Below are 19,287 nucleotides of genomic sequence, written 5' to 3'. Positions count from 1 at the left end.
ACTACTGTAATATACCCTCCCTTCATTGCTTAAGACTTGACACCATTACGAAATGGAAGAATGAAAGGTACAGAGTGATAATAAGTCATCTCCCGAAAGTACTAAGAAGATTGATGCTGGAAAGAGGTGGCCCTGAGGAGGCATGAAGAATACACAGTGGACACAAACAAAGGACTAGGATATTCGCTGGGGAGGACCCACCGACACAACACAAACAAAGAAATTACTCTGAGAAGGGAAGTCAACATCGAGCCAGCAGCGCCCGGGAAGTTCAAACCTGGGAAACTGACAGCTCTGGGAAGAAGCTGGTCCTCAGAGGCGAGGACGAGAAGAATAAGCAACATAGGAAGTACTCTGTGAGCCGGCAGCGAGCCAACTTACCCACCAGCTGGGGAAGTCCAGGTGGTGGCATGACTTCTAGGAGGTGGAGCGATGGCAAAGCACAAGCAGCCTGAGATCCAGGGACGAACCAGTGACATGTCCCCACCATATACAAGGTAATGGGAGGTGTGGGAGACCAGGGTGGGGACAGGAAAGCAAGAAAGCTATATCAAGAGTGAAGAGTGTATTGTGAGAGATCCCCCTCATTGTAGTAATAAGAGATACAAAGAGGAGTGCCTCTGGAGCCATCTCCCTCCTCACAGTAACAGTGTTACAGATACAAATAGTGAAGAGTTCATCCGGAGAATCTCTCTCGTCACTGTGCCAGTGTTAAAGATACCAAGTGTGAAGACTACATCGGGAGTAATCTGAATGCTGTCTCCCGAGCCTTCCATGTTCCAAGTGGAGAAGCCTCGGGAGACAGATCACTACATATCTTCCCCCTTACAAACATTTCAAACAACAATATTTTTCATCAACCATGACAATATGAACATAAAACATTTACAACAAAATGTGATTGTACATAACAATGGTCCGTTTGAGAATAACACAGTAATAACTATAAATGACTTGCTACACATGTTTCATATAATTTCCAAACAATTTGAAAAAAATGTTTTGCCGACATCCCACTACCCCCATCTAGGTACAAAATCTTGTAACCATCTGGGTTCTCATATAGACCTCTTGTGCAACCCCCCTTTCATCACTCAATCCACTCTCCCCTTGTACACCATCGCAACCATTTCCAACCTTTGCCAATCTGCCCGTAGACCACACCTCACCCCCTTCCTCACCACAAAAATCCTCTTGGGGCCAATAAACTTACTTTCCACACACTTCTGGGTGAATGTGGGATTTTTGATGAGGACCCATTCTCCCACCTTCCATTCAAGATTCTTCACACTCCTCCTTCTGTCAAATGTTTCTTTGCATACTTTTTGACTTTGTCTAACATAGTTCATTATGCTCTCCCTGTCCACAACTACTGAACTTGCTAAACCTAACCACCCTGGGCATAATGTCATGCCCGGTTCCCTCCCTTTTGGAGATCAAATGGAGATACTTTTGTTACCGAATGAGGTGTGGTTAGATAACCCCACATCATGTGATATAGAACTTCTTTCTACGGTTGTCCCGAAAGTAATGCCAATTGAATATCCCCTTTTATGAACCTGTTGGTCCTTTCCACCAGCCCATTAGCCCTAGGACGATATAGAGCCGTCCTTGTATGCTTAATTGCATAACTATTTAGAAATGTGTTCATGAATTCTGACGAAAATTGAATACCGTTATCAAAAACTATTTCTGAAGGAAACCCTTCTCAGAAAAACTTTCTCCAAGAATGACGCCAATTCCTTTGCTGACAACACTCCATTCTACCCACTTTGTATGAACATCCACCAGCACAAATAAAAATTTTAATACTTCGCCCAACCCGGTTATTGGTCCCATTATATCGATAGCTACTTTCTTCCAGGGTTGGTCAGGTACAACATTTGGAATAAGTGGAGTTTCTCTTACAAACTTGTTTTTGTCACTCAGGCTACAAGTAATACAATTTTTGACAAATTTCTCAGCCACTTTGTGCATTCCTGGCCACCAAAAACTGTTCCTCAGTTTGCTCGTTGTAGCCCCTTCCCCTAAGTGTCCCTGATGGGCCAATTCCACTAATAGATTCAGGAGGTACAATACACGTTCCTCTCCTGAGCCTCCCATCAATTATGCTCAATTTGTCCTTGACTTCCCACCACACTTCAAATTTATTTTCTAATAGTTCTTTACTGGGCCACCCTTTTATCGTCCACTCTCTGATAGTCTGCATGTCTTTATCCATTTGTTCACTCTGCCCCCACTCCATTTGTCCCACACATTCCACATCAACCTCCACCACAATATTTTCCTCTTTCCATTCCCCAGACATCTCCTCTCTCCCTGCAGTGGGCATTCTTGACAGACAATCCGCCACAACACTATATTTACCTAGAAAATAACACTCCAAAATGATATCCTTGTAAACCTAAACACCACCTGCTAATCCTAGGCGATCCCACAGCTAAGTTCCCACTATCAAACATTTGGGCTAATGGTTTATGGTCCGATCTCACTGTAAATTTCCTGCCCCACAAGAAGAACTTGAAATGGCAGATTACCCAAAACATCGCCAATGTCTCTCGTTCAATGACTGAATAATTCTTTTCAGCACCTTTCAATGTTCTTGATGCGAATGCTATTATTCTTTCCGTTTTGTTATACTGTGTGAGGTTTGCTCCTAACCCCAAAATACTGGCATCCACAGACAAAATACCTGTCTCCTGGAGTAAACTTCCCTATTGAAGGTGCCTTTGCCACGTATTTGTAGTTATTTTGTTTATATAACGCTTTATTCCAAAATGCCATGTCTTTTTTTATTTTCTGAATCGCCTCTTCACACACATTCCACCACTCAAACTTTACTCCCTTTTTCAATAATGACCTTAAGGGCGTGGAAATAACTGAAGTTCTTCACAAACTTGTGGTAGTACTCAGCTAAGCCTAAACGGGATTGATCCTTGTCCACAGGGCTTTGAGCTTTTTTTATGGCTTCTACCAGGCTGAGTTTAAGCCTAATCCCTTTGCATGACACCACATGACCTAAATACTCAATCCTGCATTCTTCCTCTGCACTGTCAACCCTGCACCTTTCAGTTTATTCAACACCATTTTCAATAGTTCATCACGTTTCTCACTTGATTCAGCATAAATTAAAATGTCATCTTGAAATAGGACAACGTTTGGCACCCCCTCCAACACCTTCTCCATAACTCTTTGAAACACTGCTGCTGCCGAGGCTAAGCCAAATGGCAAACTACAGTACTTAAATGTCCCATCTGTTGTCACAAAAGCTGTGAGGTGCTGGCACTCCTCTGATAGGGGTACTATGCCGAGGACAGATCAATAACTGAAAACACCTTTGCATTGCTCAGTCGATAGTTCTTCTGATATGACTGGAAGTGGATGGCAATTTACCCAAGTGTTTTTGATTAGGTCTCTTAGGTCCACATAGAGACTAATGTTACCATTTGGTTTAGCTACATTTACCACCGGAGATAACCATTCCGAGCTTTCAATTCTCTCAATTATCCCTCTTTGAAGCAATGTTTCTAGTTCCACTTTCACCTTGTTCTTCAGTTGTTGAGGCACTGTTCTCACTTTATGCACTCTCTGCATGGCTTCCTTCTTGCGTTTGATACTTTGTTCAAAACCATTCAACTTTCCTACCTCCTCTGAGAACACTTCCGGAAATTCCTTTTCCCATTTGTCTCGTATCTCTGCTATGGTAACTGGTACGTTTGCTTGGATTCGAATGCCTAGCTTGCTTTGTTCGCTCCACACTAAAAGCGATGACCCTTCTTTAGTCACATATATTTCTGCCTCACAGCCTCTTCCTTTGTATTTGATATTCTCTTGAAACTTCCCCAACATCTTCACATTACCATATGCATAAGGTTCTATTTCATGTCTGAGTAGCTCTTCCGCCCTTCCATCCAGACATTCCTCATATGTCTCTTTCGACATTATAGTCCAAGGCGAACAACTGTCTACTTTCATTGTCACCACTTTGCCGTTTATTAGGAAAACATCAGTATGCCCTCTTCCTTTGCCAGACATGTCACTCACTTCCAGCATGTGTTTTGCTTGGGTCATGGATACACTTAGTGGGCTTTCCTCTTGCTCTGGTCATCTTCCCCCGATTTCAATTGGTTCAACCGTAGACACCTCACGACAGACTCTTGCAAAATGACCTTTCCTCTTATATTTCAAGCAATTCACGTTCCTCGCTGGACATAAAGATGTTGGATGAAATGTGCCGATTACTGCCACATCTGTAGCATTTTACCTCCTTCCCTTTGTTCCATTTTCTGTTAATCTTTAACGCTGCAACCTCATTACCTTGTTTCTCACTCCTGCTTTTCATGTATTTGATAGTCTGCCCCATGCCCCTGGCAACCTCTACTGCCTGTTCTAAGGGCAAGTCCTTTGATAATGGATTCTCTTGAACTCTGCTACTGTTAGTACATCGCACAAATTAATCTCTTAACGAGTTGGTCAATGATAATGTTTCTCAAAGCAGCCACAAAAAATTCCACTGGTGCCTGTGGTTCTTGCACTCTCTCAAAGAATTTGTGACGTTTAATGGTATGTTCTTTGTGGGCTCAAAGTGGTCCTGTAGTTTTCTTTCTGGAGTTCAGTACTTATCAGCATCACCATGGCCTACTTCATCTGGTTCCGGTAAATCATCATATACACTCCTCCCTTCTGCACTAAGGTTGACAGCCTGTTTCCTGCTGGGAGCAAACTTGTCCCCTCCTATTGCAAGTAGATGTGTCAAAAAGTCTCTTCTACCTGTCCCACCTGATAATTGGGGTCTCCGGCTCAGGAAGAAACGGTGGGGGTGGGACATACTTGCAGCTGCCATGTTTATATAGGTATAAACAGTCTATTAATTTTGTTTTATTTTATGTCCTCAGGTGGACTTCCCACTCTACTCTCCACTTGTGCTGTTTTAATAGAATTCTTTGGAACCGGCACTGTAAGCACGTTTATCTGGGACCTGTGTGTCTAGATACTGAACGTCTTGTTTGTAGACCTATTTGCTGTGCCTTCCACTTTACTGTTTCCTTGTTTCGGTTGCCATGGCAGCCTGCAGCCTCTTATTTGTTCCGTATTCACGCTTTCCTTTAGCCCGCGAGCGTGATGACATCTTCCCAGCCCAAATCAATGAGGCTTCTCACTTGCCTCCTGTCCTTCAAGCCCCTGCTCCTCTCACCTGCTGTGCTGGTAATGGTGCTCCTTCCGCACCAGGGCCGTATAGTTCGGGCTGGGACATGCCTCTGATCTTCCATGCAGTCCCCTTCACAACCCCAGGAGTTAACGTGGGTCCCCCTCAGGCATGCTTCAGGGCGCCATCCTCGTCGCCATTGAAAGGATGCGAGAACGCGGTAAGAGGTTGAACTCTTTTTATTAAAGCGGGCCCCAACAGAACCATCACCGCTCACACCAACCATCTCTCCTGGAATGCTCTCTCTCGAACCTTCGATGTTCCAAGTAGAGAAGGCTCGAGAGACGGAACACTACATAATCTCCTACCTAAAAGATAAGAAAGAGCTCAAGATTAAAGAGTGCCTCAGGAAAAATCACCATCATCCTAACAATCACAGAAGGAACGTTCAGAATAAGACATACATTACTCACTATAATCTTATTTATTTCTGATTATTGAATCTGCTTAGATTCAAATGCTGTGCTTATAGTCCGCCATCTAGTGGTAATTGCAAAGTATTGCATTTCTTTTTTAAGATTGAAAAAGGAACGTCTAAATGGGCGTGACTAACACTATGCCTAACGTGACGTGTAGTTTACCCAAAATCGTTCATGCGTCGACGTCCCACCGGTTGTTTTTGTTCTGCCATGAGGGAGCCTTACAGAAGCGTGAGTGAGTACAAGAAAGAAGGAGTAAGACGTTTATGTTCCTTCTACTTCAAGAGGGGTGGAAGAGTGGGCACATGTGAATCTAAGCAGATACAATCATCAGAAATATGATTACAGTGAGTAATGTATGTCTTCTGATGCTTGTGAATCTGCTTAGAATCATTTTTTTATTTTTTATTTATTGTGCATTTGTAAGGCGCTTATACATCAAGTAAATTGTGCTTCAAAGTACTCACATGGAAACGGGGAGGGAAAATGGGAATGAAAGGCAAATATGACAATGAAAGAGGCGGTCCTACTAGGCCTTGTGAGCATTCAGAATGTGTAAGTGCAGATAGAGAAAAGGGATGTGGGAAGGGGGTAAGTGCTGGGAGTACCATGGAGGGAAGTGTTTGGGAGTAAGTTGCAAGCAGCTGTTAGGTGACTGACGGAGATCACTTGGTAAGAGTGGTCAACTGCCAATAAATAAGTGCAGGCCTTTGATAGCACAGGCCGAAGGCGCTAAAGCAAGTACTGGGGGTTGGTTGAAGGTGAATGGGGGTGGGATGCCAGGACCCAGGTGGACTCATAAGGGTCCTGGTCCCCAATCTCAGCGACAGTGGGGTTTAGGGAGGGAGGGAAGGAGGAGGTGAAAAGGAAAGACCTGCTGTGCATAGACTAGCAAGCAGTACCAGGAGATGGTGGTGGGATGTGTGAAGGAACAGTAGCAAAGAGATGTCTTAGAACTGCTTGTCCCCTCTGAGAATCAGACTTCGAATGTGTGACTAAGCAGTAATGTTGCATGAAAGTATCAACAGAACTCCAGGTTGCTGCTTTGCAAATAGAATCTAGAGGAACATTTACAATAAATGCTATAGTAGCCCCTGTGCCCCGACTAGAGTGAGCTCTAGGCGTAAAGGGTAAGTCTCTCTTGGCAAGAGAGCAACACAGTGTGATGCATTGAACAATCCATTTGGAAATAGCGGATTTAGAGACGGGGTCCCCTTCTCTACCAGCTGCCACAGAGACAAAGAATTGGTTTGTCTTTCTCAGTGGTTAAGTCTTTTCATGGTAGTATACCACTGCCGGCCTAACATCTAGTGTATGGAGGCTTCTTACAGCAGAGTTTGTGGGGTTCTGAAAGAAAGTGGGAAGTTTGACTGATTGATTCACATGGAACTTAGAGATGAATGTAGGTGCAAAACGTGGGTGTGTGCACAATACTACATTATCTTTGTGAATAGTCACAAATGGGTCCTGAACTGAGAGAGCCTGAAGTTCACTAACTCTTCTTATAGAGGTAATGGCCACCAAGAAGGAAGTCTTATAGGTGAGGGTCTTAAAACTAGCCTTATGCATTGGCTCAAAAGGAGGTCCCATTAGTCTTGAGAACAACATTCAAGTCCAATCCGGGAGTTGGGTTGAAAATAGGAGGGTGAAGTCTTTTTATCCCTTCCATGAAAGCCTTAATTACAGGAACCTTCCACCACAAAACCTTGCTCTCAGATGTGGCCTAGGCAGAGAAGGCTGCAAAGTGTACCTTTAGAGAATTAAAAACAAGCCCCGAGTCTAATAGCTGTGTTACAGAAAGGACTATACATTTAGAACAGTCAATGGCGTTGATGTTCTTAGAGTTACACCAAATGACAAAACGTTTCCATTTATTGGAGTAACAGTGTCTGGTGTTCGGTTTACGTGCCTCCCTAAGAATGTCCATACACCTTTGAGGTAGTTGGAGAAGCTCAAACTCTATAACTTCAGCATGTTGTACAGGGATTTTTATTGGCTATGATTTTCATCATGACTTCAGCGGCAGTTTGAAGATGATGTGCCTTCGTGGCCAACAGCCATTTCCTATACTGCTGTTTATGCTTTTTTGTCCTCAAGGGAAGATTATCGCCCCTTTCATGTTGCTCCATTTTCCACGGATCCGCTTGGTTGAATTTGTACTTCTTCTTTGGGATAGTACACTCTGCTAATCATCCAGTTATTGCCAGGCCTTGAGTTTGTCTGGAATCTCGAGAGAATACCAGAATAATTCACACAGGGAGTTAGCAGCCAAGGCTTTTTTATAACGTGTCCCAGGAGAATTCGTAAGCGATTTCTCGCTTGATTGATTGGCACCACCATTCCCATTTTTCCTATTGGCTCTCTATCCTGTTCCTCGAATCAAAGATGTAAGTTGCATGATCACTTTCATCAGTAGGCGTTACATTCAGGGAGTGCATATTTGTAACCAGGCTAATAGATGCAAAATAATAGTCCAAGTGGGCCTTTTGAGTGCCCTGCGCCCAAGTCGCTCTACCCAGAATGTCACCTCTAAGTGTACCATTCATCGTACATACTCCCCGTTCCTTCATCTCATACATCCACAGAGCTGCCTTTTTTTGCATAGAGCCCCGCAGTAGTTTCTCCCCTGACTCATCCAAAAACCTTGCATTAAGGTCTCCACATATCAGGAAAAAGGGGTATTTTAAATCCACCCACGACTTGTCCATCAGGCCAGTGATGTCAATAAACTCCTCGTCATCAATCCCTGATGGGTTCCAATATACATTGAATAATACTAACGTCAGGGGATCCTGACCCGGAGTTATTCGCCAATCTAAGGCAACCATCTGGACATCCGGACTGGGATTTCTAGAGCCCAAGATTTTTACACTTTGTCCCAGTCTCATCAGGGTCAGTAATCCCGCAAAGGGCTTTCCCAGTTTCCTATAGCCGGGTTAAAACATATTTCGAAGTCTTCATAGAGTGGTTTAGATACCAACCAGGTCTCCTGGAGGCATATAAGTTCAAATTTATGAGAAGCTAGCACTCCTTTCCTGCACAAATGGGCAAAGCCCCTGGTATTCCATGAGGCGATGCTCAGAGCGTGAGTCGACATATATTCAGTTACAGATTTGATTTTTGTGCAAGACGTCCCGCCAGCCATGACCAGTCCACTGGGGGACTAGGATCTCCATTGGTCGCTACATTCACCCTTACTCTTCTTTCCATGCTGCGAATAGTATCGCATGATACATGGATGGAAAGGAACAAGTTACTTACCTGTAACTGTTGTTCTCCCGCATGGGTCTGGCATGGATTCACATTCTCATGAATATTCCCTGTTGTCAGGCTGGGGATCCTCAGTAAAGAAAAAAATCAGTATCAGTTTAGTTTCTGATCTGTCTTTCTTAGTAGTAACCAATCACTGGTCTCTGGGTCATACTGCCCCCAGCCAATGACTGCCCTCTCCCTAAGTCCCGCCCCTGGCAGCGATCCTCAGATTTGGTAGCACGTAGAGTGGCAGTATGACCAAGTGAAGAGCCGCAGAGGAGAAGGAGGGAGGGTTCGCATGTGAATCTATGCCAGACCCATGCTGGAGAACAACAGTTACAGGTAAGTAACTTGTTCCTTCTCCAGCATGGGGTCTGGCATGGATTCACATGCTCATGAATATAAGAATACATAGCAGTACACCCATGCACAACCACGGGAGGTGGCAAGGCTCAACATTAAGCATTACATAAAACTCAACATTAAGCAGCTCTTACTTCCTCACCATGCTCACCTTAAGCGAACAGGATGCGCAGCACTGCCTGGCCGACTCTGGACTCCTACCTGGAATCCCGGTCGACGCAGTAGAATCCCGTGAAGGTGTGCGTCGACCTCCACGTAGCAGCCCTGCAGATGTCCAGCAGGGGCACACCAGACAAGACCGCTGTGGTAGCAGTGATCGCTCTAGTCGAATGGGCTCTCGGACGGCCGGGCAACGGTCGGATTGCCAACCGATGACAGTGCATGATGCAGCCGGAGAGCCATCTGGAAATGGAAGCCTTTGAGAGAGCCTTTCCTTGGTTCACAGGTCCAAAGTTCACAAACAGCTGTGATGTCTTCCGAAAACTCTTCGTTCGGTCCACGTAGAGCTTCAGCGCTCTAGCTACATCCAGCGAGTGCAAAGTCCTCTCGGCCGGTGACGAAAGCGACAGGAAAAAGACTGGTAACACCAAGGGCTTGTTGAGATGGAAGTTCGACGGCACCTTGGGCATGAATGAGGGGTGTGTCCTCAGCACTACCCTCGTGTCGTGGGAAGTCAAGTATGGATGGACTCCCACACGATGATGAACTTCGTCAGTCGGCCTCCCACTCGGGCGTGCCGGGAGCGACTGTTGTTCCTCCTCCACAGGAACCCCGTCGTCGCCACCCTCGCTCTCGTTGTCCCCCTCGTCGGGATTCCTCCCATGGGACCGGGCCTCTTCCAAATTCTCGGTCAGCTCCTCCTCTGAGGTTTTGTCCGTGACTACCACCAACCCCCCCCCCTCTTTTTCCACCAGGGTCTTCACAGGGGTCTTCTCGATGGGCTTAAAAGGGGATTCCCTCCACGGAGGCAGGGAAACTCTGGCCCCCGAGGTCGCCTCCACTGGGGTAGCCTCCACAGGCTTCGCCAGGGCCGCAGCGATTCCCTCGATCGAGGCCTTGGCCGGGTGAATCAAGGCATTCACCATCTTGGGTGCGCTTGAGGCCTTCACCTTAGGGGGAGGATCACCGCCTCGCTCCCCTTCGGCCTGATCCTTCGAGATCAACCGGGGCCTCTCCAAAAGCTTAGCCGGGTTCTCGGATTTTCTCTTCCCCGAGCCAGAGCCTTGCCTCGCGGTTGAGGGCGTCTGTGAAGGTACGCCCTGCCTGGCCGCCGAGGAGCCTGACCGTTCGGTGCTCCCGGTGCCTGCGGACTCGCGGTGATTTGCCTTCTGTTGGGCCCCCGTTGCCGGGGCACCCTCACAGGATTTAGAAGACCGCTCGGACTATTTCTTCTTCTCACCTGCTGGGCTCTTGCCTTCATGCCAGTTGGAGAGACGGGTCCGACGATCCCTCATGGTCCGATCCGACATGTTCATGCAAAACGCACAGGACATGTTCATGCAAAACGCACAGTCCTTCTCCACGTGCATTTTGTCCTCGTGGCGGCAGTAAAGGCTTTTCAAATGTTCGTCCTCCTTGAACACATTTTGTAGGTTGCATCCAGGGTAGATCCTGAACAGTTCGCCGGGAGTCGAGCTTCCCTTCTCCTGGGCCATGTTCTTCTCGTCCGCGAGGTAGGCCTCAAACTTCTGGAATCCTCCAAGAAGCTAACTCGATGAAAACTTCACCCTTGAGGGGCGTAGATAAATCCGAAACGGATCCCCGTTGATCAGAAGTAGAAACGGTGGAGCTTGAGGCTCGATTAAACTGAAAAAATGAGATAAATCCCCCATCTATTTGTTTGAAACCTAGATGTAAAAGGTCCGGGGATACCAAATCAGCATTCAGGTGCAAAATCACCCAATCCATTTACCTTTCATTTACAAATGCTACAATTTTAAAGTCATTTTGATCAATGACCTGAAGCTTGGCTGAACAGTAACAGATTCAGCACATTTCTTCTGTTCAATATTAGACAATCCTTCACCCTGATTATCTTTTCGATCATGATACAGGATTTGGTGGCTATCTTAGATTGTTCCCAATCACTCGCAGGGTCTTTATTCGTCTTCAACAGTTCTTCCTTTAAAGGGTACGCACCGTTTGACTGCTTTTGTAGGAGAAACCTTTTTTTCTGTAATTTAAAGAAGGGGAGGTTGTCATTTTGGTCATGAGAAATGTTGGTCCTTTTGTTAGCAGGGGTTGGAACTGAAAAGGCTACAGCCTCTTCCATTGCCTGCTCATCGTGGCCCAATTCATCCACCACAAAAGTGCGATCATTGATTTCAACTGGCTCTTCTGGCGGATCATCCGTATACGTTGATAAATTAAGCAGTGTTTGAAAGAGCTCGTCTTTGTTACTTGACTCTTCAATGATTTCCGGCGCATGGACGTTGACTACCCTCCCAGTTGTGGGGTGCAAGAGGATACCCTGATCTCCTCGGTCAACCTCAAAGTTAGCCTTCGCAGGGAGGCTCTAGACCCATTAAATGTACCCCTCTTAGGTATTGGGAGGTGCTTGGATTTTCTTTGCATAGGGTTTTTAATCACTGGTTTTACTAAACTTTCTATGAGGCCCAGTTGTTTAAAAACAGGAGGTTTTTTTCTGATGGTGGGTGCAAGGTCACGCTAAGGACCTTAGCAGGTGCGATCAAAAGATTGGCAGGCTGTGACATCTGAACACCAGCCTCCCCATACAGTTGACCAGTTGGTATGTTAACTTTAGCAACTATTTTTGAAGAAAGGGTTGGGCAGCAGACCTGCTCTAACAGACCTTCCAGTGTGTGTTCATGAACCTCGTCCAACAGGGACCTTGCCCTTTCTTCGCTTTGGATTCGCGTTGGTGACTTAGGTCTTTGGCCATGGATTACCTGATGTCGATTCAAATAGCCCAATGGTTACCGACCGTCGCTTGCTCTATTACATCTGGACCATTTCAATAAATCCAGTATGCCCGTCATTACTGTGGTCTTCTCCCAGTCCTCCCTTCGTGCCAAATCAAAAAGCCTGGACTGCCATTGAGCCGAGAGTTCTGCTTCTTTGTCCAATCTCAAATGGACAGTCTCTGCAAAACGTTCCAAAGAAGAAAGTTTGGTGGGCAACGTTGCCAAGAGTAAGGCTTGATCTTTTAAAGACTCATTGAATGTTTCACAAAGTTTCACAAAATGATTAAGGGAGATATTCAAGGCCACCATCACCAAACTCTGCAGTTGGATATGATCCACCCCCACCGATTGCACAGGCAAGTGGGGGGGGGGGGGGGGGGAGTCAGGTCTTGACCTTCCCGAAGAGACTCACGGTTCACCCCAGATCCCCCTTAGTCGGGCTGAGATCCCTTCAACAAAATTACTCTTCCTCAGCCGGGCTCGGACTATTGTCAATTTTACATCAAGTATCAAAGACTTTCAAATGTGCACTGGGTTTGGCTAGACCCATTGCAGGACCACTTTATTTCACAATTCTCTTGCTTTTAACATTCGCACCCTTTCGGATGGATACCTCAGAGACTTTTCGAATGAGCACCCACATGATGCTGGACCACTCTGTCTATGGTATTGTATCTTAGCTTCGAAGGTCATTCACTCATCTGCTGTTTTAATAATCTTCTTTATACAATACTGCCGCTTGCAACATTGGTTTCCACACATACGGGTCTGGTATCAGTCTCCCCAACTCACCAGCTGTGCTGACTTCACTGGTGCTGCTTTGTTGTAGGAGCCAAGTACAGTACCACTGCAGCAAATGCTTCTCCCACCCCTTGACTATTGACGTGGGAGAGCCCCGGGGACCTCCAACACACAATTCAGGATTCTTCAGCTTTAATTCCAGGTGTTACTTTTCCTATTCTCGAAGACACATGAAAATTTCAAAAATAGTACCTCTCCACACTGACTCTTCCACCTTCTCCCACACACTCTCCCAGACCTGATGGAACGGGTGGTGGTGTGGGGTTCCTCATCAATAATGCCCTTAAAAGTACTGCTCTGTCTCTTGCATATCCCACCATTCAACTCCTTGCTCCCACTCCTCTCACTGTTGAGTTTCTCCACTTGCCTGGTCCTTTCAACTCCTCCATTATCTGACTTCTCGTTGAGTCTTTCCTACCGACATCCCCATTGTCATTCTGGGGGATTTTAATCTTCGCAAGCCCTCTACAGTCATCAGCCTTGAACTTAACTTCATCCTATTTAACAACTCCCCTTCTGCTCCCTCCACGACCAACCTATGCACTCTGTTGAGAACTCTTGATCTTGTGTTTTTCTTTACTTCACTCGCCTCCTAAGAACTCCGCAATGACTCCTTCATTCATCACTTTCACATTTCAGTTCCCCGCCTAGTCCTCATCTCCCCTCTTCAATGACGAAGAGGAAATTCAGACCGGACTCTTGCCCCTTACCTTGATAATGTGAAGACCTCTGTCCTATCTCTTTCCCCTATTCATTCCTCCTCCACTGACTAGGCTTGTCTGACTTTAACTATGTACTTATGACTCCATTTGACCAACACTTCCCTGCTCGCACATTCACACCTTCCCGTCTTCAGCCTGGAATATCACAAATTCAAACCCTCAAAACCAACATCTGTCATGACCACAATGCTGGTGCAAATTACAGACACCTTCCCTACTCAAGAGCCTACAAATATATGCTTCCGATCCTAACTTCGGCACTACACTCTGCCAAATCCTCCTACTGCACAAACCTACTTTCCTCCCTTCACAGGCATCCCGAAAACTTTCTTCTACCCTCCAATCTATGCTTACCCCTCCAAAAGGCAATATCCATCATCTCCTCCCTTTCTGTCAATGACTTGGCTCCCTATTTTCCTCTAGAATCTCTAGAATTAATTACACTCATATCACTCCTCTCTCCCTCCCCAGCCCTCCTCCTGTCCACTACCTCTTCGCTACATCTTCTATGCCCAACTACTTCTTCCCTATTGAATTAGTACCCATCCTTCGCAGTGCAACCCCACCTTGGCTCCTATCAACCCTTTTGCTCCCCAAAGGGTCAAAGATTTAGTCTGAATCACTTGCCCTGATCTAAGCTCTTTGGTCCCTTTCCCCACGCTGCACGTTTCCTACCGCCTTCAAATCTCCACCTGTCTTATCCCTATTGAAGAAACCCTCTGCTGACCCATATGATTCAGCAAACTACTGCCCCGCTTCTCTCCTTCCTCATTATTCAAAAGTCATTAAGCAGATGGTCGACTGGCTCACTAAGTATATTGAGGATAATGGCCTTGGAGATCCAATTCAATATGGCTTCCATGGTAAGCATTCAGAGACTCATGCTCACCCCTCTAAACTCTTCCATACTCATCCTTTTAGACCTCTGCCGCTTTTGACACAGTCAAACACTCCTTCTCCTCACTCAAGGACCTTGGACTTTGCACATCTGCACTTGTCTGGATCAACCTCCAACCTAGAAGGTCGATCATTTAAAATCTCTTGACACTTGCAAACCTCTGACCCCACCCTTCTCCCTGTTGGCGTCCTCAGAGGATCGTTCCTTAGACCTCTGCTCTTTACCCTCCCCAAACCTCTCCCCTAGAAACACCAAACTCATTCCTTGGTTTTCAGGATCACTGTTTTGCTGATAACACTGAAATAGGTTTCTCCTTTTCCTCCTTCACCCCAACCTTCTCAAAACAGATTACAAACAGTCTCACTGAAATCCGTCATGCAATGGTTCTCCACTGCCTCATGCTGAACTCTTCAAAATCGTAAGTCATCTTTCTCCCAGCTTCCAATGTCATCCCTACCCCTCTCCCATCTCCCATCTTCTTCCCGCCAGGCCACCTTGTTCCCTCCCCCAAGACTCATAATTCTTCGGGTACCCTTTGATAGCAACCTACGACTGCAGCAAGTAAGGATTATACCCCGAAAATCTTACACTGATGAGTACAATAAAGTAATCGTAGTTTCCAAAGTTGTCACAATATGATTTCATTGACAATTTAAATTGGTCAGCAGACACGTGTTTCAACCCATCCGGGTCTTTCTCAAGGCTATGATAACTGAGGATTCCCCACGATTTGGTGGGATAAATGGATTTCCAGTACGCTGAATCACCAGTGGGACTGGTAAGGAGTGTGAGGAGCCAGAGTAAGGAGACGGACAGAGTCTTAAGTGGTTCACAATTGGTTTTCTTAAATAAGAGGGTGCCATGATGCCTACCCCCAGGCATCCGGACCAAGCCCATCAGCCCTGGGAGCAGGCATCTAGACATTTAGTAAAACCTCAGCAGCCCCGGCTAGGGGCTATCTGGGTTCAGTCCTGGCGCCTTGGGCGCCAGGCTCATAGTAGGAATCAGTCCTGGCGCCTAAGGCGCCAGGCTCATAGTCATTACTTACCTCAGGCAAACCATGCTGCAAATGACTCCAATCCAACATGAAGCCTGAAAGGGACTATTTTTCTACAGTGACTATTTTTTACTCGGGTGTGGTTCTAGGGACTTCTTACCTGGGACTACTTTTGAGGCTATTTAAACCACGCCCGACCAGCAACACATGCTTCGCGTTATTCTGCATCCAGCAGCGTAACACTCACCGTGCCTGCAGCCTGCATCCAGTCTTCTGCCACGCCCGCCTCGAATCCGGAGCTCCTAAAACAAAGAGGAAAGAAAGGGACAAGGTTAGAAAACAAACTTATTTCTATTCCACACCTGATTCTGGATCCATCTGGTCTCCGGACCTGTAAAGAACATCATTTCTGCACGCGCCGAACCTCCAGCTGCAGCGCCGCGCCGCGCCATACTCACCAGTCTTCACAACATCCTTCGGGTCGGTGCTGCCTGCATCATTTCTTCGCCGAACTTCGGCACCTAGGAGACAAAAGAAAACCACAAGGTGAGCCGAGAGAACCAACAAATATAATTCTTACCACCATAGACTTACCTGATTTACCACTGGAGGCATCCTTTTGTGACTCTCCATATCTTCACGTGCCGCATTTGTAAAGAGACAAAACAACACGTTTTCCTAGTGCAACATTTACCGGACAGCGCCGGGTAATACAGAATCTTACCTGAGCGCCACCAGCTCCCACAAGAGCATCTTTTCACGAGCCAGCTGCAAGACAAGAAAGGAAGGGGGGGAACAAGAGTGAACATCGGACATATTGAACTCTATGAACTTAATACTTACTGGTTCTCACCAGCAACCTCATAGTCAATACTCTCTGCAACTCTCCCGAGCCTTCAAACCAGTGAAGTAACTGGAATCGACGCGCCCCTGCAAATCCACGCAGGATGGAGAGCTCATCTTTCAAGAATATAAGGTGAAATTGCTGTGAGGGCATTTCGGAGGTGATTAGTTGGGGAGGACTGTGGGGGTGCCATCACTTGAATCCACAAGTGGCTAAATCCATCTCTCCACTTGCAGGAGAATATTTCTACGGGTTAAGCAGACAAGATTAGGAGGGCAGATCCAGTCAGTCATCGCTGCACTACGCATCATGTGGGTGGAGACCGCAGCTGTCCGGGTCCGACCGACGCCCCTGTGGGAGCCAGGTGAGCGTAACAGAGGGTTGGGAAAATAAAATATGTCTCTTGGCTGCTGTCTTGCAGCCGATTTTCTCAACACAATGTCCAATTAAAGTTCCTTCCACTCAAGTAGGCTTTTTTACTTGTTGGTACACTTTTTATTGAGGGAAGTGGTTCCCTTTCCCAGAACTACTTGGACAAGGAAGAGTCGAGTTTGCTACCAGAACAGGTATTTTTCACTAACTGGAATAATTATTTAAATATAGGCTGTTAGCATCTTCACCAAACCTGGTTTATCAGCCCCCAAGTTAGGTCTCCCAACCAGTTCGCTAGTTGGCGTCAACTTTTCACAATCACGTTCCCTGCGTCTACAGGGCCGGTACTGCCATTGCAGTAACCTTGCTTGGTGTCACCCTTCACCCTCTGTTCTCGTCGGGTTTCACCGAGCCGACTATCACGGTACTTAGTGAGTACAGATACTATTTCACATGGACATTTCGGCCACTTCATTTTTTCATTACTTCCTCGACTTATCTTCCATTGTTGTCACGATGCCCGCTCCCGGGGAGCTGGCTCAGGCCCTGCGTCCCCGAAAGCGGACATCAAGTCCCCGGGGAAGGTCCCAGCAACCCCTTATAGGGGCCCTTTGGACAGCGTCCTGGCGCCTATGGCGCCAGGCTCATAGAAAACGTCAGTCCTGGCGCCATAGGCGCCAGGCTCATTATGAAAGTGTTTGGGTGCACTTACCAGTGTTTGGGTGCACTTACCTGATGCAGACCATGCTGCAGAACCCCGGCCTCCTTGAGGCCTGAAAGGAACTACTTTACCTGTGGGACTCATTTACCACCCGGGCGTGGTCGGGGAAGGATACATACCTGATTGGAGGAAGGACACATTCTAGGAACTTCTTCCAAGGCTATTGAAACCACACCCGATCAGCCACACGTGCTTCGCGTTGTTCTAGCAGCTGGACGCTCACCGTGTCTGCTCCTGCATCTTGACTTCTGCCACACCTGCCAGCATCCTGAATCACCTGCAAAGGAAGGGAACAAGAGAACAGAAGAAGAAAAAGGCTTCACCTGCTAAATCTGCATCCCAGAGACATTTCGCCGACAATCCTGAAAAGGAAGACATTTATTTTTAAAAGCACATCGCATCGATCGCTGCAGGGCCGCATTCTACTCACCTTTACAGGGCGCCTCCATGTTCAGCAGCGACCATCCGGATTCGCAGTCGCGCCCCCGCGCCTAGGGAGAAAAAGACAAGAACAAAGGTGAGAGAAAGAAGGGAAAAGGGAAGCTAAAACTCCATGTCAAGACTTACCTGTTGGGTCATTCCCTTTTCATTTCGGGTCTGCGCCGCATCCAGGCATTTTCGGACCCCGGCCCCTAAGGGGAAAAAGACATCAGCGTTAATGAGTGAATGAAAAGACATTACCAAAACACTCATTAAAGACTTACCTGATTTCCACAAGGATTTCACCGCTCACCTCGGGTCGGTGCCTGTTCCCCGGCATTCCGTACCCCGGCACCTATGGGGAAAAAGACATTAGCATTAGAACATTAATGCATGGACACAAGGGGAACCGCTTATAGAAAAACTTACCTGGAAGCCAAGCAAGTTTGGTTCTCACCCATCCGAAAATCCAGTGACGTAACTGGATACCAACGCGCCCCTGCATCAGAAGCAGGATGGAGAGCTCGTCCTTCCAGACCCTAAGGTGAGACGCTACGGGGAAGCACAGAAGGGTTTTGAGGAGGGTGAGAGGGGTAAGTGGGAGGCCGATTGCATTACCCCGCAGAAAGTTAACCCCCTATTCTCACCTACAGAAGGATACTTCTGCGAGTCAGACAAGCCAGATCTGGGGCCCGGTCCAGTCCGTCTTCCGAACCCTGCGCTTCACCTTAGACGAGGTCACAGCAGCGCGAACCAGGCCAGCGCCCCCGTGGGAGTCAGGTGAGCATTACAATTGTCTACTTTTAGTACTTTCCCAATTCCTCAAGCCACTTCTCTTCAGTTTCTCTACAGCACTTCTTTGCTTCAAACCATTGCTACTACAGCTACCGGTACCACTACCACAAGAACATCCACCTACTTTTATTTTACTGAGGAAACTGTTTTCAAACACAAAGGAAGGACTAACATGTTGGTTACAGTTCTATACCACACCCTGTGGCCTCCTCGTCCCAGTACAAAGCGCATTAATTACTAGTTTAACTTTACCCAAGTAACGTGATTGGTGTAAGTTACAGGTATTAACCTTGGAGAAATTAGACAAATCCTTTTGGTTAGTTGGATTTTTAAAGGTCTGAGGCAGAGTTCCCTTGTTGGTTAGCAGGGACGGAACCACTGGGTTCGTCACAGGAGGCACTCCAGTTGCTGGTATCCATTCAATAATCTGAGGTTCAATAATGGGTTTTTATGATCGGGAGGCCGGCAGAGCCGAAATGCCTCATTCTAATTTTCTCATCAGCCAAAAGGCACAGCTCCTACAAGCCCATCTGGCCAGTTTAATTATTGAACC

The 19,287-nt window shown here is 46.7% G+C and overlaps 1 protein-coding gene across 2 annotated transcripts in view; it reads right to left on the bottom strand.

Moving 5' to 3' along the window:
* The window catches only part of LOC138468319 (exportin-5-like), a 2,047,117-nt gene that overhangs the window by 1,528,132 nt on the left and 499,698 nt on the right, over positions 1 to 19,287 (bottom strand). The window lies entirely within an intron of this gene.

Source organism: Ambystoma mexicanum, chromosome 4q, assembly GCF_040938575.1.
Source record: "Ambystoma mexicanum isolate Mex_15411 chromosome 4q, UKY_AmexF1_1, whole genome shotgun sequence".
NCBI lineage: Eukaryota > Metazoa > Chordata > Amphibia > Caudata > Ambystomatidae > Ambystoma > Ambystoma mexicanum.
The sequence above is the reverse complement of the archived record's forward strand: the minus strand, read 5'-3'. Positions and strand labels throughout refer to the sequence as shown.